Consider the following 26,322-nt stretch of genomic DNA (forward strand, 5'->3'; position numbering starts at 1 on the left):
TCTCCAAATCTTTCTTCAGGACTCTGCACTCTTTTAACCTTCAAAAAAACTTGGCAGCCGTTAAAGGTTGAATTGAATGATAGTCAGATGTGTGTGTTTTCTGGAAGTATTTTATGAGGCTCAAGGTGTAAACGATGTTCTACAAGGACATTAGCTGTTCTTCTTTCATGTGGCCTTCCATCTTTCAGCTCATCCCATTCACTTGTTCTATCTTGCTTCAGATTAAATGGGAAAGCTGTCAGGAGAGAGGGACATATTACCACAAGCTGTTTATGAGCTGACTAGTACCATTCAGCTTCAGTCCTGCCCGAATACTTTCAAGCACATGAAACACAATATTAAAGTTTCTTAAACAGAGAAGTCCTCCAGATGAAAAGCGTAAGCAAACTCCAGAAGCGGTGAGTAATGATGCTACAGGAAACTAACAAAAGGCAGAGGATTTCTGTCCATATGGTTGCTCTCTGGGTGATTAGTAGTAGGGATTTCAGAAGGTCATATTGTTCTTAAGAAGCCTCATGCACAGATCACAAGACAGGGGATTTCTCTATCCAGCAGCAGTTGAGGTAAGCAAGCTGTTCACCCAGTCCCAGGTTTCAAAACATGAGGGTCTGTCATACTCCCAGTATCACACTGAGAGCCTTGAGACAACCAGGAGGAGAGTTGTGTCTGCAGAACTGGTTACTTTTTTAGATAAACAAAATCAGTGCTGGAATATATATCAGAAGGTTTCCAACATTTTGTGAGGATCCTACCTGACACTGTTAATTCTGCCAAGTTCTTCCCTAGCAAATTGCAATTGAAAAGCCATTGCAAAGACATTCTCCCTTAAATTTGAATGAAAAAGCATTATTTCAGCTAAGCCAAATAATTTGAACATTTTGTTCAAGCAGAAACTGAAAGTTTTGTCTTTGTTTTTAAAAATCTTGATTAGAAACAATTTCTGCAGGTAAAAATATATTTTTATTGTTGTTCTAGAAATCTTTAGTTGAAGAGCTTCAACCTTCTCAACAGTTTCTCACAGCTAAACCAATTTTCCATATTCACCTATGAATAATTTTAGTTAACCTCTGCTGCCCTTTTCTACTGAATAAAGTATATATCCAAACCCAATCACCCATTCCTGTTTCTAAGAAACTAGAGATGCAACTCTGGCAAGTGACTCTTGTGAAAAAGGGAATCTGTTGGGGAAGGAAGGCTGAGGAGAGGAAAGCAAGATTAATTAAAAGAAAATCAAAATTTTGTGTTCTGGTTATTCTCTTTAGTGCATCAAATGGTGCTATCTCACACATGGAATGAGACTGCTGTGTCCCTAGCTGTGCCTGCCTCATCCAGGGAAAAGGGTTTGACTTAATTAGTGCTTGAAAGGCCCTCCTTGCACTGGGGAGGCTGGACTGAGGCCACAGGACCCGAAGCTGTCAGTGGGAAGAGCTTGTGCACCTTGCAGAGCCCTTTTCATCCTACTGAGCAGCTGGCACCCTAATGGTCACCCCATTGATGTTCACCAAGTTGCTCAGGCAGGATGGGAAAGAAAGGTTTATGGCAAACAGATGGAGGCAGATTTTTGGGAGAGGAAAGGGAGGACAATTACAGAAAGCCACAGCTTCTGGTACCCCTTGGTTTGTCCAGCACTACCCCGACTACTGGCCGTGGCACCTAACAGCTGCTGCCTATCCTTGCTGTGCCTCTCCCAGCACTTGCCACAGAAACACTGGTTGCAGCATGATGAGGATGGCTGTGCTGCTCTGCACCTGCCCAGCCACCACCTGCACCGCCAAGGGGACACCCTTTCCACTTCCCTTCTTCCATGGGAGACAGCTAGGCTCCAGGGCTGCTGACCATATCCTCTCTGAGCGTTCTAAGCAAGCCTTGCCCCTGTGGCATTCTCACTCATGGGACAAACTGTGCCTGGAAGGGAAAGGAGAGGTGTCACCTATGTTTTTCATCCATATTTGGTTTGATGATCTGACTTGAACATTTTTTACTATTTAAAAAAATCCAACACCCAACCTGCTAGATTAAATAAAAATCCACTTTGCATCCTTCCTTCATGCATGCCCACAAAACTCTCAGTGCTCTTTAATGCTTCAACAGACAGTCAGATATTTTTAAGTTACCATAAATCATGATGTTTTTAGCCAAAACTGGTCTTGAGTAATGCTTTCATTAGAAATTCTCTGGATCCCCAGTGCAGGAAATTTCTGAGATTCCTGAGGAAGAGCAGTATTAGCAGGGCAAGGTGATGATAGTCTGTACATCCAGTTTTTGTTACTAAAATGACAAAGGTTTTGAGGCGGCTTAAGTTAGAGATATGCTGGCTTCTAATGTAAGTTTAGTAACTCACATGCTCCAAGCATTAAATTCTAATAATTTAGCAGAATTTTTTTTTTTATTAGGAAGAGTGAAGGGGAATCAGAAACAATAACCCTGACTTAAATGCACATTCATTTCCTCCAGCCCCTTTTTGTTTAAGTATATATTGTGCAAGTTGCATATGAGATTATATGGTTGGGGAAGGAGAGGAAATGAAAAAAAATAATGCAGGAGGACAAAACAGTGTTTCTAAACCTTTGGACCTTTCTGTGTAATCTACAAGGCATATTCTTCAGGTCAGAGTCTCATCCATGGGGATTTTCCACCTCCCCACTCTTGAGGAACCCATGGAGACACTGACATCCGTCACTGACACCCATGGAGAACTGAACCCTATGATAAGAGATTGCTTGTTTCCCTCAAGCTCCCACGAAGGTACTCAGTGCACAGAACAGTATTTGTATTCTTCTGTGAAGAGAAGGGTTTAGGCCAAAAGAAGCTGGCAGCCACAGCTTTTTAATGAACCATGTGCTGACAAGCCTGGTTGTGAGCTGTTGCAGATGTGCGCTGGACATTCTAATGAGAGGCAGGAAATTCAGGAGACCAAAAAAGCCTCTTTGGGTTTTCTGGTTACGCTGGTAGGATCAAAGCCGCTTGTGTTCTACCTGGTGTCACTGAGCAAGGGTTATGCTCGAAGCCCTCAATGAAAACATTACCATTTGTGGTAAAGGCACTGATGCATGTGGATTGCCATAAGGGGGAACAAAAGAGGGGCTGAGTCATTAGCTAAGAATGAGAGCACAGGCAGGAAGGGATCCTGCAGTGGCACATTAATTATAGTAACATTTTCTTTGATTCCTCTGTTATGCATCCAGAGATGCTGGACCATTCACCTCAGTGTGAAAGGAGATGGCCAGGATGAATGATCTGGTAAGTAAGGGAAAGCAAACCCCTAGCAAGAGAATAAACCCCTCCTCCCTGCAGAGCAAAGTCTCCAGCCAACATGTCTGGTGTGGAAGAGACTCCTTTTCCCAGTGCTTTAGCAAAGGAGTGTTCTGGTATTTCTCTTAGAGCATGAGTCAGACACAGGGGTTGCCAAAAAGCCATGCCAAGTCCCACTCTCAGTTATATATGGCTACAACAGCACTGCACGTGAGCAGATGTTATCTCAGCAGCATCTGAGACATGGGAGCAGCTGTGGGCTTCTATTTGCAGCTCTGCGACTCCTTGCTTCCATCTCTGTTATCTCTGTACAGTCTGATTATCAACTGTATTGCACATGGTATTGCTTTCTGCCAGGCCTGCAAATTCGAACAGATCAATGGTAAAAGTCTACTTTTACTGATACGTGACAGTTAAAACTTATTTTTAACTAACTGATGAAGCACTTGTCAGCAGATGCCCCAGTTGACTTGCTTTTTGTCGTACGAACAGGCTTATATATAAGAAAGCATAGTCTATGGAACGAAGTAGGATGCATATACAGGCCTTCCCCTGCACAGCTGGGTGGGGTAGCAGTTGCCAGCGCTATGACTACATAAAATATGCAACAGTGACACCTATTGGCACACAAAATTTGTACAGTTCCCCGCTTTATTCTGCCGCAGTATTTTTAGCAGCATTATTGATAACAGGACTGTCCATCCTACGCCGCTGAGATACCTTGTTGCCACTCTGGGGCACAGGCCCTGATAGCTGGCAGAGCTGCTGGGGAAAAGAGCTTCTTGGATGGCTTGCCATTAGAACTCAAAGGAATTTAGTCTCTATGAGTGGCCTATTCTCTTTGAACAGTATAAACTGCAGATCATGCTTTTGCAATCCCTACTCACTGTGGACTCTTTGGTGGTGCTTGGTTTTGTTTGATTTGTTTTTTTAAGACATTTCCACCTGTGTAAAACTTCATTTGTAGCAAAACACGTTGTCTTGTGACATGTTGGGTTGGGAGACAAGGGAATGACACTGCACTGCAAGAATTTTTTCTGTCTTGGGAACCCAGTGGTTCTCCAAGGCACAAACTGCTAGAAAACACATTTCTTCTTTTTTGGTTGTAAAGTCCTTGAGACTGTGTGTTAAGTCCAGCCCAGAGAACTACAGCAACCTTCAAGCTCCAGATTTCCCAGCTCACGAGGAAATTGCTGAATTATGAGTTCTGGAAGTCCCTGGGTTTGTGGTTTTAGATCACTTGACTTGCCAGACTCATCTCTTTCAACATGACAGAATTTACACCCCAGGAGTGATTTTCCTGAGAAAGATAACTAATTCTGATCAGGGCTACAGAAAGTCTTGACATCAATTTCTTTGATGCATCTGTCAGTATGCCTGTGCATTGAGAGGGTGAGATACTGACAAGGAAACAGTTAAGACATGTATTAGGCACTTTACCTTCTCCTTGCCTGGCTGTGAACAATAAACAAGTAGACTTACTCCCTTTCTTCTTTACCATAACAATGTTCTTTCATCTTTTCTGATTTAGGATGGCATGTTTTAAGTGTTTTGAGATTTGCTTCTAGGTAAAACTGTCTGCTTACTGCATGGGCAAAACAATGATTCTAGCCGAGTATGTGCATCAATAACTATTATTAACTCCCCGTGATCTTTTCCAATTTCCACAATTATACTTGAAACTGTGTGGCTCAATGCAAGAGGATAAACTGAGTTCCTGTAATACAGTGTTCTCAAGTATTTCAGGAGCATTGTTATATCGAGTTGAATCTCCAATTTTGTTAGGTTTGTTATATATTTTTAACCCTTTTTTCATGAAAATGTTTCTGACTATTCTGATTAGTTGCAAACAATTTACCGAGCACCATGTGGCTCTGAAAAGATGTAGGGGAAAGGTTAAAGGATGATGTATTTTAACCAAGTGACATTTGTTTGCTTTCCTTGTCCCATCAGAGAAGCCTCAGAAAAAAAAAGAGAAGAAACCCTATAAAATCTATTTCAAAGTGAATTTTAATTTCTATTTTACTTGTTCCTTGTGATAAAGTGGTGTCTACTTAAGTTTAATTGTATGAATGAGTTTTAACTTTCTCACACCTAAGTCAGCAGTCTGTAAAGAAGCCAAAGCTGAGTAAGATCACACATCATGAATGTTACGAAAGCTTGTGTAAAAAAAGCAGAGGAGGAAGGGACTGTGAGGAGACTGGATTTCCGTTGTGGTCACAGTCTTTGCTGTTGCTCAGGGAGAGGTGGTAGCTGATGCATTCACTGCTAATGACTAAGAGAATGAGACAAATGCTGCCTCTGGAAGAAGTAACTTTCCTGCACAGCAATGCAATTAAAACCCCAGTGTGCAGTCAGGACAAGAAACCTGTGGCATCAGAGCTCTCCTGGGTGAACAGTTTTATGAATGCAGTACATGATGATGCTCTTTGGAATTACAAGGTTTTCCCTCTTTGCATAAGTAATCACTATGCTAGGTGTCACTAACAAGCCCCTGGACCTAGAGCTGAAAACAAGGGGAAGCAAATTCACAGATGTATTCACACAGCTTCTTTTTCTTTTTATCATTTTTATAATTTTTATTATATTTTCTCATTTTATCTATTTATTTAGCTGTTTTCTACAGCTCTCATAATTGGTTGTATTTGTGAATGTAGATATGTGGGTTTAGAAGACATCTCCAAGCTAGAGGCACTTGATCCTGATTATAAACTGAGTTAGTTTGAGGAGCTAAAATGTTACATACAGCTCAGATGATGATCAACCAGCATAAAGCAAAGTGAAGAAGCCAAAGACAAAAGGTCATATCACAAATTAGCTGTATTTCTGTATAAAATATCTATCATATTGTAATGCTTTCTTCATCAGTTCTGCAGATAAGCTTGTCTTTTAAAAGTCTCTGCAACTGTCTGGCTGCAGAGACAATTTGCTGGGGTTCAGAAAATGCTTCCTGTCTCCTCCTTGTCTTCTTTCTTCCACATGTCATTTCTTGATAAAACTGGCCAACACAGTATTGCTTGGAGATCCGCCAACAAAAGCATCCAGTCACCAGCGTGAGGATTAGGGGGACCAGCCAGTGAAAGAATTGTTAAGGTAATATTAACATGGAGACAAATGTGAGGAAAAAAAACCCCAAACACAATTAAAGGATAGTCTAACAGATTTTCTACTTCAGTCCAAACAGGTGTGTTTTCCTGTGGTGTCAAAACTAGTCTAAACTTGCACTTGGGAAAAACCCTTTATCTGTGGTTTTGTCCCTAAAATAGAGTCCTGACAGATACTGAAACTTGTGATGGATCTTGAGAACTGGCATGCACATTCATCACTTGAAGATGGACATTAATACAAGGAGAGATGGACATGCAGTTGTTTGGTTTTTTATAATTACTTATCTTTTTCCAGTATGTTCTGCAAGAAATGCTCTTTGATAGGAAGATTCTGTCAGTGCTCAGCCATGTATTTGGCTGAGATCAAAGCAAATTGCATAAGAAATGCCCTAAATAAAAAGCCTATTCCAAAATGCATCATGTCTTTCCATAATCCAAGTACAACAGCTAAGACTTGTCATTTAAAAATAAATGGCATATTATTTCAGAAATACATCTTCATGCTCCCAGCCCCATGTTGTCCTCAGGCACATTTTTTCCATCATCTAAAACTTTCTGTTAAAGTAGGCAGATGATTTTTATGGTGCATGGCCGTTTTATATTTACTTTTGGCAGCAGGGAATGTTTATTTCAATCAAAAATTTCTTGTAAATTCACTAAGCTGTAGGAGAAAAAAAATAAGGTGTGAATTCAGAAAGGCTTCTTTATAAAATTGAGAAACTATCCCACTCAACTTATGCTGTGGCAAGCTATTGATTATATGCTCATGGTCAAACATGTCAACACAGATAAGATACTAATATGAAAATCCTTTGAACATATTGATTGGAGATTTGCCAGAATTCTCAAATACTGTACCAGTCAACAGTATTAATCTTGGGGAAAACAAAGTTCTGGGTGGAATCTGTTCAGAAAAAGAATATCCTTTGTTTTCTTTTTAAAGGAAAAATAGAAAAATGTTCGTAAGCCAAAAGTCAGCCTGTACACATGCAATTACACAACATCAAAAAATTGATCTAGCTCTTTTTTTTTTAAAACAAATTATACTCTAAAAGCAAAGATTTGATTAATTAATGAAGAAAATACCATATGCTGACCCAAATTTCTATACTTTTTCTGCAGAAACAAGTATATATCCCGCTGGAAGAAAATATGAATTTTATAACACATACACACTGTAAGTATATATCATGTCCAATGATGCATTTAATACATTTGAAGTATCACATATAATATACATATATAATATGCAAATATATTATAAACATATAGCACTACTTATTTTATGACTAATATTTTAAAGTATGTAAGTAGGTCCACCACTTCAATTGGAAAAAAAAAAAGACAACCACCTTTTCAAAGTAATTTACAGAATTTTGCTCCCTATGGCAGAATTTGCTCTGTATAAAGCATCATTAATCCCTATAAAACTGACACCAGTTTTTAGTTGAACGTAGTTAGTATATTTTGTGGAAAAAAGACTTTTTTCTTTCAGTTTTCTTGTTTCTCATTTATCTTTCTAAGTGTCAGATCCTCCCTCAGCAGTTTTTTACTGCTTTGAATGGATCAAAAGTTACAGGTTGCATAGCCATTTGCACTTTTCTCTGCTTCTTGGGCACCTATATCCTTCCACTGAATAGACAGCAGCATTTTATGCAAAGCCAGCTTGCATCACTGCTGGAAGAACCTAAAGAAAGTAGTACAAAAGATGCTAACCTTAGAGAAGTATTTACAAAAACTATACATTATGTCACACCTGCTGAGTGTAACTACAGAGGAAAGTGAAGGGAAAGATATCTGTCAAATAGAAGTATTTTTCAGAAGAGTATGTTTCTAATCATAGCTCAATTTTTGCAAATCAATTTGTATGCTCTACAACTCATGTGTTTTGTGTCATTCTTTTTTATTATTTATGTTAATATATTAATTTAATAGTATGTTAATAATATATTGTTTATTTATTTATTCGTGTGTACTTTATAAATATAAAGTCCTAGAATTGCTCTAACACCAATGAAATTATAATTTCTGGTCTGAGCATCTGCTTCATACACTGTGGTAGTGGCATGAATTACCAGTCTTAAACAAGAACTTCATACACTATGATACACTATCTGAATTTAAGGGAGCAGATTTAATTCTGAGATGTTTTGCAAATGAAATATGCTGCTGGCATTGAACCTGTTTACTTCTATTGCACCAGGGTTTTTTGGGGGTTTTGGGTTTTTTTTTCAGGGTGTTCAGGTCATATTCATCCCTGTGTGAACACAGAAAATCTGCACCAGAAACTTTAAACAGGTCCTCACTTACATATAGAAAGGCTCTCTTTATTTAACCTCATGATTTAAAATTTGGTTTTTGCTGATGCAGGAAGAATTCGTTAAATTAAATTACTGATTATCAAATTGAATGCAAATTACACTTCCTTCTGATTCCTTTTACAAATACCATTGATCCAGTAAAATAAAGGTAGGAATATTTACAAAAGTCTGGAAGATGATGGAGTAATTTCTGATCAGTTTCTTCACACCCAAATATAATATCTATTTTCTGCCAAGTAAAGGATACAACGTGCCTCTGATGCACCCAGAATGTTTCAGACTGGCTTTCTCTTTGCAGAATTGCAGATGCCATTTCCTTTCCAGAATAGAGATTATCCAACCTGAGCCCACAAGCTGCCTGACCATGGTGTCCTGGGTTCAGCAGTAGCAGTCATTTTTCTCCTTCTTGGTAGCTGGTGCAGTGCTGTTTGACTTTCGGGCTGGGAACGGTTGCTGATAGCAAGTATGTTTTGAGTTACTGTTCAAATGTTTGGTTTGTCCAAGGCCTTTTTCTGAGCTCATGCTCTGCCAGGGAGGAGGGGAGGTCGGGAGGAAGGAGAGACAGGACACCTGATCCAGGCTAGCCAAAGAGGTATTCCATACCATAGCACATCATGCCCGGGATGTAACCGGGAGAGACCCGGAAGGGCTGGAGCTCTGGGGGGATGGAGGAGGTATCGGTCGGTGCTTGGTCGGGCAGGGTGGGGTGAGTTATGGGTTGGTGGCTGGTGAGGTGTTGTATTCTCTTCACTTGTTATTGGCTTTATCATTATTGTTTGTAGTAGTAGTAGCTGTAGTGATTTGTGTTATGCCTTAGCTATTAAACCGTTCTTATCTCAACCCGTGGGGGCTACATTCTTTGGATTCTCCTTCCTAACTCCCCGGGAGTCAGGGGAGCAAGGGAGGGAGTGAGTGAACGAGCTGTGTGTGAACTTGATTTAAACCACGACACATGGTCATTTCTATTTCTGTGCTGTCTGCCCCATTTGCAGTTCTGCCTTTCCCGCATACATGACATCATCAGCTTCCTGGCCAGCTGAGACAAGGTGTTGACTTAGCAATTTAGGTCACTCCTACATTACATATGATGGATGCAATTACACACAATGGCCTTGTTGTTTCTTTCATTTTCTATCGATTATCTTGAGAACTACCTGGTATTACTCTTAAATTTTTGCAGAATCCAAATCTTCTTGATTTGAGTCTATTCTCACTTCATCCTTACAAACATATCTAAAATGCAACTAAATTTGATCATAAATATCTTTTTTCTTTCTTTCAGGTTCTTCATTCTCTTATAGTACCTTTTTTGAGATATTTGCCTTAAGGCTGTTCAATTCCTGGTAGCTTTTGCTCCATCTCAATAGAAGGACCTTTCAGGTTCAGATCTACAGCCCAATTGACTTCACTTTTAATCCAGCTGAATGAAATGCATACTAAACTTTTCGCTTTAACACACTCATGATCCTGTTGAGTAGTGAAAATTGAAGGAATGGACTGTAATGGCTGTTAAGAGTTCCATTTGTCTTTCAGTTTTAAATATATACCCCACCTATTGCTAACCTTGTGTTGTCAATCAAGTGAGTTTTTCCAGACTAAAATCTTTGCCCTGTTGTTATGGATCTGCAGTATTTGGACAGTCAAATTCATGCGTTATTTCCACTCATACATTTTTTAAAGCATCTTCATCCACTTTGTAATCATTGCCTTAGAGATTTAATTCCATTCCCATTTCCCTGCAGTACAGAATTGTGGAATCATAGAATCAACTAGGTTGGAAAAGATCTTTCAGATCATCAAGTCTAATCATTGTCCCGGTACTGCCAAGTCCACTACTAAAGCATGTCACTAAGGGCCTTATCTGCATGGTTTCTGAACACTTCCAGTGACGCTGATTTCACCACATTCCTGGGAAGCCTGTTCTAATGCTTGACTACTTAATTGAAAGCAAATAGGTGTGCCAGTTTTTCTCACTCTGCAGTGCTTAATACTTTTTACACTGCTATCCTTTTCCTCTCCCATTCCTCTGACTTCTTGTCAGCACACTGGGAAGATCTTTGTGAAAGCCATGATTGCTATTGTCATTCATACAGATTTACCAACTTGGCCATCACCTGGTCTCCTAGCATGGTTTGGATAAATATACTCCATAAAACAATGGTATAGAGTTGTCTTGTGGTTTTATTTGCTTCTAGAGGCAAAACACAGATCAAAGAAACTGATCTGAAGGTGTGAGAGATCTTGAGAGACTGGTTTCAGAGGATTCTTCAACCCTCAGACTTAGAGTGTCACAGGACAGCCTCAGCAGTGTTGAGTGGCTAACACAGCAGGCTACATCTGTCACCAAAACTGGCAGATAGATGGTCTTTCTTTATGTTTTTCTTATCAGGCCCTGATATTTTAATTTCTTAATGCTTTGCACAAGTGTTTCCAATATATCTTTTGCTATGACTTTTGCTTCTAAAATAAAGGGTAGTAGTATTATTTCTGCCTTTACATACAGTCTAAGTCCATTTTTTCCAAGTTAACTTTTGCTTAGATAAGCTGGAAGCAGTTCTTCTATAGCTATCACAACATAGTAAAGAAATAATAACCCAAGTTAAATATAGGCTCATGCAGAATAGTCTTCCATGGCAAAGAGCAGGAAATTGGTTGCAGTTGAACTAATATTTCTCTTGAAATGATCAGTATCTGCTATTTGCTACACAGCTTCTGCACACCCCTAGGCAATTCCAAATGCCTTTGTAAAACTTTCTGAAGCTGCATGCCTGTGTATGGAGAGGTAGCGTGATTTCTCATGCTTGTAACTTTTTGGTACAGCAGAAATCCTTGACTATATAAGAGTGCTGTATCAGACAACCCATGTATAGTATTTCCCCCTTCTGAGTAGAGAATAAAAGAAGTGCATCTCAAAATAGGGAACTTCCATCCCAGCTCGTAAATTCCTCTGTCTTGGATATTTTAAGCAGTTAAAGAGGCAAAATCACACAAAAGGACACATACAGTTCAGTACAGTGTAGGTTAGCATATTGGACATAAGGCTCAAAACAGTTTTTTTAAATAGATATAACATTCTTGTTGCATTCTGGATATTTTGTTCCTAGATATTGAAATTGCACTATTGTTTTTGCACAGAGAGGTATGAAGACATTTCCAATCACTTTTCTGTGTACCCTATATACAAATCATCCCCTATCCAGTCTCTCCCAGGTGAAATACTCACAATCTTTCTATCTTTTTTTTTTTAATCTATTTCTGTGACACATTTCCCCATTCCCCAGTTTTCAGCAATTGCTCCTTCCACTCCAAGTATAGCTGGGTGAAGGGACACTGCAAGCAATGGTGATGTCAGAACTGATATAACACAGGAGCTGGTGGGATATTACATGCAAAGCTATATTTTGTAATGATTTCTTATAGCCACCATAGCAATAGAAAATGTGTTCTTTATCAATCAGAAGAATTTCCAATAAATAATAATCTTAACATAACAATATTTTTTTAGGATAAATAGTCTATAGACATGATAGGAGGGAAACACTAATACACAAAAATATTCGGTGATAACATGAAAGCCTGTGGTAAGTAGATTCCTTATTATCTTGTTCTGAATGACTTTCTTTCTTCAGTAGAGCAGCTGTCTGAGAAACACCCCTAACATTTTTACAGTAAGTCTTCAGAGCTGATACTGAGATCATCAAGTAGCACTGGTGTTCTCACAAAAGCTTTACTGCAGCAGTGGCCACATTTGTTCCACTGCAATTACTCACTCATCAGTTTATACGAAGGGAAGGACCCCAGTGGCACCACTGACATTGCACCTGGAACAATCCTTACCTCAGTCAGCTACCAAATAGAACTGTAGTATGACAGGAAAGAAAAGAAATCTTAGCCATATCAAAACATACATATATTTTCCTGTCTGGTGTAAATATGGCAGTAGAATTGAAATGGCTTGAAATGTGTGTGAGAGATGACAGTAAAATTTACTTTCTAGACCTATTAAAGATAAAAATATGACTTGTGAGATATTTATTTAACTGAGGAACATAAACAGTGTTATGTGACTTCATGGAAAATTCAGTTTTTAATTTCGCATATCTAAATACAGAACATCATAAGCTATATAGGGACATCCCAATAGCAATAGAGTATTCTTGGAGTTTCTGTCACAATGTATTGACTCATCTAAACATCACATAGTTACCAAAGCCTAACCAAAGTTCAGGTTGCCTTTCCTCTGAACAGTATTCTGCTGAGTAAAGCTGAGCATTCTGAATACACAGAGATAACTGAAGCTTTATTTGATACTCGATGCAAGATTGGAAATGAAATAGTGATGTTTACAACGCAGCCAGGTAAAAAGTTCTCCCTGTGCAGATGACAGGATGCTGAAAGTTTTTTGTAAAATTTAGTATAATAATAACTACTTATGTTAAACCAATGAGTATTTGAGAATTACCTTCTTCTTGTCTCCAGGACAATAACTTTTTCTCCACAGGAGATGAGAAAACAACCTATTCATAGGTTTCTAACATTTCATAGAATCAGAGAATGTTTTGGATTGGAAGGGACCTTAAAGCTCACCTAATTCCAACCTCCCTTCCACAAGCAGGGACACCTCCCACTAGACCAGGTTGCTCAAAGTCCTGTCCAACCCATCCTTGAACACTGCCAGGGATTGGGGAAGGCACAACTTCCCTGGGAAACCTGTGCCAGTGTCTTATCACCCTCATAGTGAAGAATTTCTTCCTAATATCTAATCTTAAACTATCCTCTTTCCCCCTTGCCCTATCCTTACATGCCCCTGTAATAAGTCCCTTTCCAGATTTCTTGTAGGCCCCCTTCAGGTATGGAAGACTGTTATAACGCCTCCCCTTCGCTTCTCCAAGGTGAGCAAGGCCAAGTGTCCCAGCCTGTCTTCATAAGAGAGGTATTCCAGCCCAATTTCAGCCCATAAAGCATTCTAAGTTTAAATGTAATAATTTTTACATCTTGTGTGGCCATTATTTTGCCTGGTTTTAACTATCTAGAAGTACTTTCTCTAGCCTAAGCTAACCATTTAGGTTCCCTTTATAATCAATAGAGGGAAGACAAATATGCCTCTAGAAAGGCTAAATGAAAAAATGGAAAATGCTGGGATAACATTTGTTTAGTGGGACTGAGTATAGAAAGCTTACCAGAATTGAAGCCATTAAGGCAAGCATATTCTCTTCAGATCAACCTGTAACATGGCAAAATGCACTCAAGCCTAAACTCCAGTGCCAGGCATTCTTCCATTAAAAATCATGAGGCACTGATCTACTCTGTGACCACTTGACATAGAGATATATACTTAAAGTGGACAAAACATTACTTAATGACTCATTAATTTGGTATCAGATTGCCCTGTATGTCAGTCTGATTCAGAGATGAAAGGCACAATTGTGAAACTGCACAATGCAATTGTGCACTGTGACAGAGTGCGATGTTTTCTGCAGCTCACCCTGGAGGAACATGATGTAAAAATCGTTTAATATAAGAGGTTTCTAAAAATTCATAGGCATGGTCAGGCAGACAGCTCCATCCCTGGCAGTGTTCAAGGCCAGGTTGGACAGAGCCTCAGGCAACATGGTCTAGTGTGACGGTGTCCCTGCCCATGGCAAGAGGTTGGAGCTAGATGATCTTAAGGTCCTTTCCAGCCCTAGTGATTTTATGATTCTATGATTCTATGATTAGAACAAATGTAAAACATGGCAGAGAAAATGTAACTGATTAAGAAGTTGTAACTTCAAAAAAGTTGAAGGAAGGAAATATGGATGTTTACCTCGTGGATTTCCTGATATGATATTCATATATCTTTCTTCGTTGGAAATTAATAGACACCAAGTTCAGTATTGAATAGAATATTCAGTTATGTGGTGGAGTTTTGTGTGGTTATCTATAACACAGTTTACATCTAAAATTTAACTTATCTTTCAGCTCACTGAAATAAAAAGCAAGGCATGCAGAAGCACACTGAGAATAGAGAAATGGAGATCAACACATTAAGAAGTACAAAGAACAAAGCTACAGCGTGAGTGAATGAATGTAAATGCAGTTGAAAAGTTAGACTAACGTCGGCATCGGGGGCTCTGGGAGGTGCGATTATATGCCAGTCCCAAGTGGATCACATCTGGTGCCCTGCAAAACAGTAGAACACGAGGGGGGCGGGGGAAGGGGGGGAGGGGGGGGGAGGGGCTGGTGTCAGTTAAAGCCAAACACTAATTTTCTGCAGCCACCTTGTGTCGAAAAACAGAAAATGCAGCGTTCAAAATCCGTTTTTGTAAGCAGAGCGCCCATCTTCAGCAAGATGCTGGACACAAGGATAACTTGAGGTTCGTAAATGTCACTGCTGTTGCCAGGGGACATGCTCCCATGTGTTATGTCAGTGGGAAAACACTCTGAATTAGGGTGGATTTGCACTGGTACAGTTTCTAGGAGGAAATGTGACATAGCATAAATCATTACTTTTAGATCCCATGTCTATGCAGCTTGAGCTCTACTGAAATCAAAGAGGATCTTTCCATTTATACATTCAGTCAGACCCAGTTGAAAATTATTCGTTCACAGGGCAAAAAATGGTAGAGTTCATACTCTTTAAGAAGTGCTATAATTGTGTTTGGAAATTTCCCATAACATGTTTGTAACAAGGACAAGTGTTATTTCCCTGTTCATGGCAAAAAAGCTGCCCACTGTTCTTCTGTGACAATATTCTCCTATCTTTCATCTCATCATCACCAAACCAATGATTTCTGTTTGGCTCAGCTAGCTAGGGCCTTGATGCCATGCAGTAGCCATCTGAGTAGATGAGCCCTCACTCTAACACTCCACACAGCTTAACTGTTCTGAGTGTTTAACTCAGAAGGAAGCTCAGTCAGAGGACTTTGGGAAGAAGTCTTTATCTCTCTTCTTTGGTTCTATAGGCAGGCTGCAGGTACTAATCTGCACTTTTTTTTTTCTGGATATTTGGCATCTGCACTTAGGTGATGTGAATAGATTTCCTCCATAAATTACCGCATTATAAACCTTATGGGTTTTGTGTGGCTATGGAGGACCAAAGCTACCTTTTTGAGGCAAACACATTGCCTTCAGCCAGATGATGGTGAGAAATGTTTACCAGTGGCAGACAGCTGGTGTCATGCTGTTAGAACCGGTGGGACCCCAGCAAAACAGACATGTACCCTCTGCCAGTCTCGATGAAAATGCTCCCAACTTTGTACCTCATGGCCAGGCTTTTCAACAGCAGTAAAAAAAATACTCAAAGAGAAGCAGAAGCAGCAAAATAAACCAAAAGAGAAAGGCAGTTATGACTTCAGCCTGCCAGGGACAGGAGCAAGTTGTAGATTTCAGTCAGTTGTGAGAGAATCATGGATTATACATATGTTTAGAAAATTAGATCAATGGGATGTAACAGCAGTATCAATATGACAAATTAGAGGAATTACTCTAAACCACCAAGCAACAGGGGACACAAATTGCAGTTTGGTATTTTGCTTACAGGCCAGGCAAGGTCAAACTACTATTATTATTGCCCATCGGCTTTCTGCTGCTCAGACTGCAGAGGTAATAGTGGGCATTGTGGATGGCACAGTGGTTGAAATGAGAACACACAGAGAGAAAAAGGAGCCATAATATTCACTTGCAACCTCACAGGTACAGTTATTACTATTGCCATTGTTATTTGTATAATCATTGTATGCAGGACGATACGTCATAGATGAAGACCCCAGTGATCACAGTTTTAGATGTGGCAACTGGAAATGTATTTGCTACTCAGCAGTTTTACAAATGGTGGTTTCTTTTATGCAGCATGGTGAGTTTTTTATTTGTGAACATCTCAGATGATCATTAAAAGTCATTTCGGTTCATAAGTCATGCATAATCACGCATAAAGTGACATTTAAGCACAGATGCAGAAGCACCAAGTGACCAAACAGCTGTAAAAGGAGGCTTTCTCATGGGAGTGAGAAATGTAGATTGCCTCCAGATAATTTGAGCACCTGAACACATTTGCAAAAAACATGTGTCAAATGGTTTTTGAAACTCTTCTGTGTCTATCCAGTTTATTTGAGTTTCCACAGGATAGAAAAAGAACACATCTCTGGCATCAGTGATACTCAGCCTCAGCTAAGTATCATGCAAGCGTACTGTATAGAGGGCACAAGTTTAGAGACTGGCAACAAATGCCCCCAGCACATTTGGTCAAATCTTTGAAATGCAGAATGACCACTGGTCTCTCACCCATAGGCTTATTTCTTGAGTGGTTTGTCAGAGGGTGGGGAGGCAACTGAAAGTAGCCTCACGACTACATGCCTTGGTCCTCATGGGCGATTTTAACTACCCCGATATTTGCTGGAAGACTCACACAGCCAATCATTCACAGTCTAGGAGGTTCCTCCAGTGCATTAATGATAACTTCTTAATGCAAATGGTGGACAAACCAACTAGGAGAGGAGCGCTGCTAGATTTAGTACTCACCAGCAAGGAGGGTCTGGTTGAAGTGGTGATGGTCAATGGCAGCCTTGGCTGCAGTGATCATGAGATGGTGGAGTTTAGGATCCTGTGTGGGAGGAATAGAATACCTAGCAAGGCCACAGTTCTGGATTTCTGAAGGGACAACTTTGGCTTCTTCAACCAACTGCTAAGGGAAGTCTCATGGGAAAGGGTACTAGGTAGTAAAGGGGCTCAAGATAGTTGGTCAGCATTCAAGGACCACTTCTTCCAAGCTCAGGATCGGAGTGTCCCAATGGGTAGGAAATAAAGTAAGGGAGCTAGGAGACCAGCATGGTTAAACAAGGAAATGCTGGGCAAACTCATGTGGAAAAAGAGAATCTATGGATTATGGAAGGAGGGGCTGGCTGCCTGGGAGGAATATAGGACAGTTGTTAGAGGATGTAGGGAGGCAATTAGGACAGCTAAGGCCTCCTTGGAACTTAATCTTGCTAGTTGGGTTAAGGACAATTGAAAGGGCTTCTTCAAATACATAGCGAATAAAATTAACACAAGAGGCAATATAGGCCCACTGCTGAATGAGGTGAGTGCCCTGGAGACAGAGGATATAAAGAAGGCAGAGGTGCTGAATGCCTTCTTTGCCTCTGTCTTTATTCCTGCAGACTCTCCCCAGGGGCCCCAGATTCCTATAGCCCCAGAAGGAGTCAGGACAAAGGAGGAGTTTGCTTTGGATTGGGTTAGGGATCAGCTATGCAATCTGGACATCTATAAAGCAATGGGTCCGGATGGAATGCACCCACGGGTGCTGAGGGAGCTGGTGGAGGTCATTGCTAGGCCTCTCTCCATCATCTTTGGTAAGTCGTGGGAAACGGGAGAGGTCCCTGAGAATTGGAGGATGGCAAATGTCACGCCAGTCTATAGGAAGGGCAAGAAGGAGGATCCAGGTAATTATAGACTGGTCAGACTTACCTCCGTCCCTGGAAAGGTGATGGAACAACTTATTCTTGACACCATCTCTAGGCATATCAAGGATGAGGGAGTCATTAAGAACAGCCAACATGGTTTTACCAGGGGGAAGTCATGTTTGACCAACCTTAGAGCCTTCTATGAGGAAGTAACTAGGTGGAGGGATGATGGTAGAGCGCTAGATGTGTTTTTCCTTGATTTCAGTAAGGCATTTGATACTGTCTCCCACAGCATTCTCATAGATAAGCTAAGGAAGTGTGGGCTTGATGATTAGGTAGTGAGGTGGATCAAGAACTGGTTGAAAGGAAGAAGGCAGAGTTGTGGTCAATGGGGCAGAATCTAGCTGGAGATATGTGACTAGTGGAGTCCCTCAGGGGTCGGTGCTGGGGCCAGTGCTGTTTAACATTCTCATCAACGACCTGGATGAGGGAACCGAGTGTACCCTCAGCAAGTTTGCTGATGACACTAGATTGGGAGGAGTGGCTGACAGACCAGAAGGCTGTGTTGCCATTCAGCAAGACCTGGACAGGCTGGAGAGTTCATCGGGGAGAAACTTGATGAAATTCAACAAGGGCAAGTGTAGAGTCTTGCATCTGGGGAAGAACAACCCCATGTACCAGTACAGGTTGGGGGTTGACCTGCTGGGAAGTAGTAAAGGGGAAAGGGACCTGGGGGTCCTGGAGGATAGGAGGATGACCATGAGCCAGCAATGTGCCCTTGTGGCCAAGAAGGCCAATGGCATCCTAGGGTGCATTAGAAAGGGTGTGGTTAGTAGGTCAAGAGAGGTTCTTCTCCCCCTCTACTCTGCCTTGGTGAGGCCGCATCTGGAATATTGCGTCCAGTTCTGGACCCCTCAGTTCAAAAAGTACAGGGAATGGCTTGAAAGAGTCCAGCACAGAGCCACAAAGATGATGAAGGGAGTGGAACACCTTCGTTATGAGGAGAGGCTGAGGGACCTGGGTCTCTTTAGCTTGGAGAAGAGGAGACTGAGGGGTGACCTCATCAGTGTTTACAAATATGTAAAGGGTGGGTGTCAGGATGATGGAGCTAGGCTTTTTTTCAGTGATATCCAGTGGCAGGACAAGGGGCAATGGGTGTAAACTAGAGCATAGGAGGTTCCATGTTAACATCAGGAGGAACTTCTTTACTGTGAGAGTGACAGAGCACTGGAACAGGTTGCCCAGGGGGGTTGTGGAGTCTCCTACGCTGGAAATATTCAAGGCTCGCCTGGACAAGTTCCTGTGTGATGTACTCTAGGTTACCCTGCTCTTGCAGGGGGATTGGACTAGATGACCTTTCGAGGTCCCTTCCAACCCTTGGGATTCTGTGATTCTGTGAAAAGGGAAAGTTGACGAGTTTATTATTGGAGATGCTGGTGTAGGCTGCAGAACACATCCCCAGCTGTGTTCCTATCTGAAATGAGGGAATTTTTGTGCCTGCTTGAATAAACTGCTCTTTTAGGCAAAACACCAGCATTTTTCACATGCACTAGTAGATAATGGTACTGCCTCTGCCCAGCTCTGGTAGAAAGTTAGCATAATCACCTCTTGGAAACAACAAGGAAAAAACAATATACACAAACAGAAACACACCCTTCTCTATCTAGCTATAACTATAGAGCTGTCATTTATATCTCTATATCTATAGCTGTGTCTACATCTATATCTATATCTGTTCATCTATATCTACATCTCTATCGCTCTCTACCAATCTCCTTGGTTTGTGCAAATAACTCCTCACATTACAGCAGTACTGGCAAGTGAAATGGAGGATTTTTGCTGAAGACATCAGTGTGAAACAACAGAGCTTCAGCCAAGGCTAAGAGAGACAAACTGGAGGAAACTGCAGAAGCAATGCTGTTGCAAAAGTTTTCATAAGTGAAGGCAGGAAACAGGAAAAGTAGTGAAGGGACAGCTGATGCTGACGTGCAGTGTCCTGAGTTGATACCAATAGGGAAGGGTGCACTGCAGGAGGAAAGGATTAAGAAATAGTCACGTCCCTAGATGGGATCAGAGCATGGGGAAAATGAGGCGATTTGTTAAAATCTCTTCCTGGTATTGGAAAAACACATTGCATGCTCCACAAAGGAAAGTACTAATGGGTTCTGCTCTGCCAAGCAAAGGGCTGGTGTCCTTCGGCACAGGATTGCACATCCATTCATGGGCCCCAGTGTCAGCCCTGTACCAATGGTTCTCCACAGAAAAAATTCTCCTTTCTAGTTTCACACATATGTCTCTGTTTATGTCATTAAACTAAATAAATGGAACCCAACTGAAAACCCAAACTGCAACTCTGCTCACATAACCCAAACAAATAACTTCATAAAAGTACTATTTCTTAGTTATGCAACAAGTTTTCTTTTATGTACCTACCTCATTAATAGACACTTTTTTGAAATATGAAGTCTGAAAGCTTGCCTACAGCTTTTTGGTTTCAAGTCAATTGTATTAAACAATAGTAAACAATCCACTGAACACAGCACACTGAGTTACAGAGCAGTGATATGTGGGCTCTGGTACAATTGTCAGTCCTCACTTTATTCATTGTAACATCTCCTTTACTGTGGAAATGTAAAACTGCATGCAACTCAATGAGATTATAAGGCACAGCAAGTATGGGTTCACAAGGGGAAAGTCTTGTTTAGCAAATTTGAGATCCTTCAGTGATCAGGTCACCTGCCTAAGCGAGTGAAGGGATGGTGGTGGATATAGTTTTTGCAGGTTTAAATTAGGTTTTTGGTACTGCCCCTCACAACATCCTGCTGGACATTGTCCAGCTGTGAGATGAACAGGTATATGGTGCGCTTGGTGAAGAACTGGCTGAATGGCAGGACTCAGAGGGTTCTAGCCAATGGGCTACATGTGGCTGGCAACTGGTCACCACTGGTGTTCCTCAGGGATCAATCTGAGGTTTAGTTCTTTTCGATTTTCTTATTGATGATCTGGATGCAGGAGTTGAATGCATCATTGGTGAGTTTGCTGACGATGCTAAGCTGAGAGGTGGTGTTGACTCTCTTGAGGGACAAGAGGTCTTGCAGAATGATCTCAATAAACTGGAGCATTGGGCAATCACCAGTGGCATGAAACTGAAAAAGAGCAGATGTTGAATCCTGCATCTGGGATGGAGGAATGCCAACCACAAGTGTAAATGGGATAGGAGTGCTGGAGAGCAGCCCTGCAGAAAAGGATCTGGAGGTGCTGGCTGGCAGCAGGCTCAGTGCAAGTCACAGTGTGCCCAATGGCAGCCAAGAGGACAATTGCATCCTGGGGTGCATCACACACAGCATGACCTGCCACTTAGAAGAGGTGATTGCTGCTGTAATCAGCACTGGTACAGGCTCACCTTGAGCACTGGGTGCAGTTCTAGGCCCCACCATTTAAGAACATGAAGGTCCTTGAATGCATCCAAGACGACAACAAAGCTGGTGAGAGGGCTGGAAGGCCAAACACTGGAACAGGCTTCCTAGAGAGGTGACCAGTGTTTCAGAGGCATTTGGACAACACCCTTAACTTGTGGCAAGTGCCACTGTTCCTGTCTGAAATGAGGGAATTTTGTGTCTGCTTCAGCAAACTGTTCTTTTAGGCAAAACACCTATGCTTTTCACATGTACTTGTAAAAAGTGCTACTACCACTGCCCAATTCTTGTAGAAAGTGATCATAATCACCTCTTGGAAACAACAAAAAGGAAAACACAATATACACAAACAGAAACACACCCTCCTCTGTCTTGCTGTAGCTGTAGCTCTATCATTTATATCTCTATATCTATGGCTGTGTCTACATCTATATCACTGCTTAAAAAGGGAAATATAACGCCCATTTTCAACAAGGGGAAATTGGATGACCCAGGGAATTACAGACCAATCAGTCTCATTTCTGTGCCTGGCAAAATCTTGTAGCAGATTATCCTGAAAGTCATGCTAAGGCACATGAAAAACAACAAGGTGCTTGGTGACAGCCAGCATGGCTTCACTAAGGGGAAATTCTGCCTGACCAATTTGATGGCCTTCTACGACGGGGCTACGGAAATGATGGACAGGGGTAAAGCAGCACCTGGACTTGTGCAAAGCGTTAGACACTGTCCCACACAACATCCTTATCTCTAAATTGAAGAGACATCAGTTTGATAGGTGGACCACTCAGTGGATAAAGAGCTGGCTGGATGGCTGCACACAAAGAGCTGTGATCAATGGCTCAATGTCTGTCTAGAAACCAGTAACGAGTGGTGTCCCTCAGGGATCAATGCTGGGACTGGTCTTGTTCAATATCTTTGTCGATGACATGGACAGTGGGATTGAGTGCGCCCTCAGCAAATTTGCCAATGACACCAATCTGTGTGGTTCCGTTGATACGCTGGAGGGAAGGAATGCCATCCAGAGGGACCTTGACACGCTTGTGAGGTGGGCTGATGCCAACCTGATGAAGTTTAACCATGCAGAGTGCAAGGTCCTGCACCTGGGTCGGAGCAATCCCAGGCATACCTACAGGCTGGGCAAAAAAGAGATTCAGAGCAGTCCTGTGGAGAAGGACTTGGGGGTGTTAGTCAATGAGAAAATGAACATGAGCTGGCTTCAGTGTGCGCTTGCAGCCCAGAAAGCCAACCATATCCTGGGCTGCATCAAAAGAAGTGTGACCAGCAGGTCAAAGGAGGTGATCCTGCCCCTCTACTATGCTCTCATGAGACCTCACCTGGAGTATTGTGTGCAGTTCTGGTGTCCTCAACATAAAAAGGACATGGAACTGTTGGAACAAGTGGCAGAGGAGGGCCACAAGGGCAATACGGGTTCTGGAGCACATCCCATATGAAGACAGGCTGAGAAAGTTGGGGCTGTTCTGCCTGGAGAAGAGAAGGCTGCGTGGAGACCTCTTAGCAGCCTTTCAGCATCTGAAGGGGCCCTATAAAAATGCTGGGGATGGACTCTTCATTAGGGACTGTAGTGATAGGACAAGGGGTAATGGGTTCAAACTTAAACAGGGGAAGTTTAGGTTAGATAAAAGGATTAAATTCTTTACTGTAAGAATGGTGAGGCACTGGAACAGTTTGCCCCGGGAAGTTTTGAATGCTCCATCCCTGGCGGTGTTCAAGGCCAGGTTGGACAGAGCCTTGGGTGACATGGTCTGGTGTCTGGTTTCCATGGCAGGAGGGCTGGAACTAGATGATCTTAGGGTCCTTTCCAACCCCAACCCTTCTATGATCCTATGATTCTAAAATCCTCAGACAACACTTTTTTGTGCATATACATTAGTAGTTTGGACCATTTATCCCATTCTGGTCTACCTCCAACAGCAAAATGAAAAGTACAAAAGAAAGCATAGGGAAGGCAGAGAGAGGCCAGGCTTTCTCCACTGTGCCATCTAACCAGGTTTGTGCAATTGTCAACACTGACAGTCAGAAAATTGCTGGCAGCTTTATAGGAGACAATGTCTTGACCAAGTGTGTTGTCAGTATATACACCATCTGTAGAAGCATAACTTGAGACTTTCCTGTTTAGTACAAACAAGATATAATTGACAGTAAAAGTAGTGGGACTGGATTTCAAGGAGTTACTAGAGAGCTGTTTAAAAGCTATGTTCCAGAAGATACTTTAAAACCTAGCCCTTCCCAGGAATGCCATTTTGTAGGTGTGGATCTTCCATGGCTGGCAGTGTTCTGTGGCCAGGGGTTTTTTTCAGGCATACCATCTAGAATTAGCTAACTTAGCTCCTTGTGTGGGGAAAAGGTGGCTGGAACTAGAATGAAGAGTGAAATCTTACTCTACCTGACCATAATTGTAGCTTTGTTAAACTGTGGATACTGACAAAGGTACACCTGTGAATTGCAGCAGCCACCAAACACATTTTTTCCAAAGTTTGCCAAAGCATTCAAAAAATGAAATTAAAAGTTGTTAATGCATGTAGGAATCTATTGTTTGCTCGTAAACTTTGCCATTTGAAGAAAGGCTGAGTAATTACATCTGTCATTGCCGTGAATGAATGCTTGCAGGAACCTTTCAAAATTGCACAGAATTAACTTCTTTGAGGGAAAACAAGTATAGTTTTTCCTAGGGCTTGAAACAATTTTTGCCCTTTTTTTGCACTGTAGGCTTGTATGTAAATTTCCCAATGAGTAAAGGAAAGGTTTATAAACTTATACAATCAATAGATTTGAGAAACATAGCTAATTTGCTCAGATGAATAAACCTAAAAGAGAATAGCAGTGTACTTATGTGAAACTACAAACAAACTAGTCTGCTTTTCACAACCACAGTGACCAAAAGAGCACATTTCTGACTAATTTTTTTTTGTCTTACGCTCTTTTTATTAGTTTGAATGGGTAATAATACCAGAGGAAATGACTACAGCAGATCCTAAGGATTCATTCAGCATTGACAGCTTGAAACCCAATAGAACAAATGGGAAATCAAGCTCCATAGTATGAAGATGAAGAAGAATGAATTCCTCAAAAGGTAATGATTTACATTGGCTAAATAGGCCCAGGAGTCTCACTGAACCCTAAAATACCTAGCATGAAGAGGACAAACATTCATCAAACAGCGTAGCTGTGGAATCTCCATCCTTGGAGTCAGTGAAGACCACCCTTGGAGTTTGACTGAAGAATGAATTGGTGAGGCCCAGAGCAGCCAGTTGGACTGGATGACCTCTGGAGATCCCTTCTGACTTATGAGGTTCTATGAATCTGCAAAAGTTAGTGAGAGCTCCTGCACGTGGCTTCCCCTTCCATTGACAACATTTCTGCAGAGGAATGCAACAAAGACTATTTCTGTTGCAGTCAGGAAGACTATTTCCTTTTTCAAAAACTAATGTCATTGCTTGAGCCCAGCTATTAAGGTGTTTTCTGTGGTTACCTGTGGTGCTGAAGCAGTGTTATAGAACAATTCAAACCTGTTTCCTCATTCTCAACAACTACCTTGTTCTCTCATGCTTTGGGTCTCTCCTGTTTGATTCTTCCTGCACAAGCTGAAGACAATATTCAGATCAGTTTATCTTTAAAAAGCAGAAAAAATTGTAATTTACTTATTTCATTTTTTAGTTCTTATTTCTGCTTTATAGAAATTCCTAAGAAGATATGGAAATTAAACAAGCATGAAGGTCTTTTACTGGGCTGTGAGCACTGACCACAATTTGAAGGGTATTTAGTTCCCTGTTTTCCATCATGTTTTCTGAAGGTGTAACAATAAGCAAAGAAGTGACTTTTGTTCCCATAACTTAATAGTAAAAATAAATTAATTGAAGTAACCCAGTATGTACCTTTGACAGAGTTTTATTTTCCACACCACAGGGAAATATCAGCTGGAATTGTTTCTTAAATTGATCCTTTATTAAACATTATTGTCATCATGTCTCTGATCTTTATTGCACCAACTTAAAAAGCTTCTGACTCTGGTTTCTCAAAAGGTCCTGAATGTGGTCATGGTTGGTCAGGAAAAGAACTGTTGAATCCTACCACTCAAAATAGCTGTTCTTGACATAGTTTCTCAATGGTATAGTGAGCCCTAGTACATATATGGTGCATTTTCCATTTATAAACCATGCAGAATTAATGACTAGGCATTTACAGTGTATTTGTGAATATATTTTCCCAGGAGTACACTTCGTAATGTCTCAAGAAAATATGAGGCTTTCATTCATTTTATTCACTGCTACAAATGAATCCTTAGCATCTGTTAGATTTATGCAGTAAAAAACATCCTGTGAGGCCTAAGCAGAACTATAATGACTGTGTATTTGAAACAAAGCTACACATATTACTTTTTTCTTCTTACATAAATGCTCTAAACATACTCTGTTTCCAAAATCAGTATCCTAACTTCACTAGAGCATCCTACCTTTATACTCCTTTTAGCAAGACTGAATTTATTTTATAGAATCATAGAATAGTTAGGGTTGGAAAGGACCTTAAGATCATCTAGTTCCAGCCCTCCTGCCCTGGGCAGGGACACCTGACATGAAAACATGCCATCCAAGGCTTCATCCATCCTGGCCTTGAACACCTCCAGGGATGGAGTATTCACACTTCCCTGGGCAACCCATTCCAGTGCCTCACCACCCTAACAGTAAAGAATTTCTTCCTTATATCCAATCCCTGTTTACGTTTTAACCCACTACCCCTTGTCCTGTCACTACAGTCCCTAATGAGGAGTTCATCCCCAGCATCCTTATAGGCCCCCTTCAGATACTGCAAGGCTGCTATGAGGTCTCAACTC

At 41.2% G+C, this 26,322-nt stretch overlaps 1 long non-coding RNA gene across 3 annotated transcripts; it reads left to right on the forward strand.

The window, feature by feature from the left end:
• Nucleotides 1–303: 303 nt before the first annotated feature.
• On the forward strand, nucleotides 304–25,402 carry LOC115947128 (uncharacterized). Of its 3 annotated transcripts, XR_004081083.2 has the most exons (5): nucleotides 304–398; nucleotides 3,186–3,240; nucleotides 7,482–7,536; nucleotides 14,642–14,735; nucleotides 24,423–25,402. It is a non-coding gene; the product is annotated as an uncharacterized lncRNA (long non-coding RNA). The 3 variants fall into 3 exon arrangements; XR_004081082.2 differs by lacking the exon at nucleotides 304–398 and having other exon boundaries at nucleotides 2,913–3,240; XR_004549408.1 differs by lacking the exons at nucleotides 304–398; nucleotides 3,186–3,240 and adding an exon at nucleotides 5,884–6,345.
• The last annotated feature ends 920 nt before the right edge of the window (nucleotides 25,403–26,322 follow it).

The sequence above is a fragment of the Melopsittacus undulatus genome, chromosome 1 (genome assembly GCF_012275295.1).
Source record: "Melopsittacus undulatus isolate bMelUnd1 chromosome 1, bMelUnd1.mat.Z, whole genome shotgun sequence".
Classification (NCBI taxonomy): Eukaryota; Metazoa; Chordata; class Aves; order Psittaciformes; family Psittaculidae; genus Melopsittacus; species Melopsittacus undulatus.